The sequence below is a fragment of the Myotis brandtii genome, unplaced genomic scaffold (assembly GCF_000412655.1).
Source record: "Myotis brandtii unplaced genomic scaffold, ASM41265v1 scaffold344, whole genome shotgun sequence".
Taxonomy (NCBI): Eukaryota; Metazoa; Chordata; class Mammalia; order Chiroptera; family Vespertilionidae; genus Myotis; species Myotis brandtii.
Genome location: NW_005363247.1, coordinates 5,393,957 through 5,394,347, shown reverse-complemented (window position 1 = coordinate 5,394,347; position 391 = coordinate 5,393,957).

Sequence of the window (391 nt, the reverse complement as noted above, 5' to 3'; positions counted from 1 at the left end):
CTCACCCCCTCCCCCACTCCCACCCCGCCCCGGGGACCCGCCACGCCTGGTAGCAGATTGGGGTGTGCCCGTCGGGGCAAAGGTCGTATTGGAACCCCCTCGCGCCGGTTCCTGTCCGGCCTCCGAGGAGGCACAGCCGCACTCCCCAGAGATTCCCGCAGGAAAGCGCGCCCGGGATGGCCTTTCTGATGTTTTAAGGTTTAAACGGACTTCAAAACCCTTAGAGTTCTGGTGGCTCCGCCGGTGTTTCGGTGGGAAAGGGGACGCTTGACTTGCATATGTCACAGGTAGTTTCCAGAGGGGAGTCCTCCTGCGTGGGCCGCTCTGTGCAGAGGCAGGTCGCTGGCCGTGGGACCCGTGGGCCCTGCCTCGCCCAGTCCCCCTGCCTCCG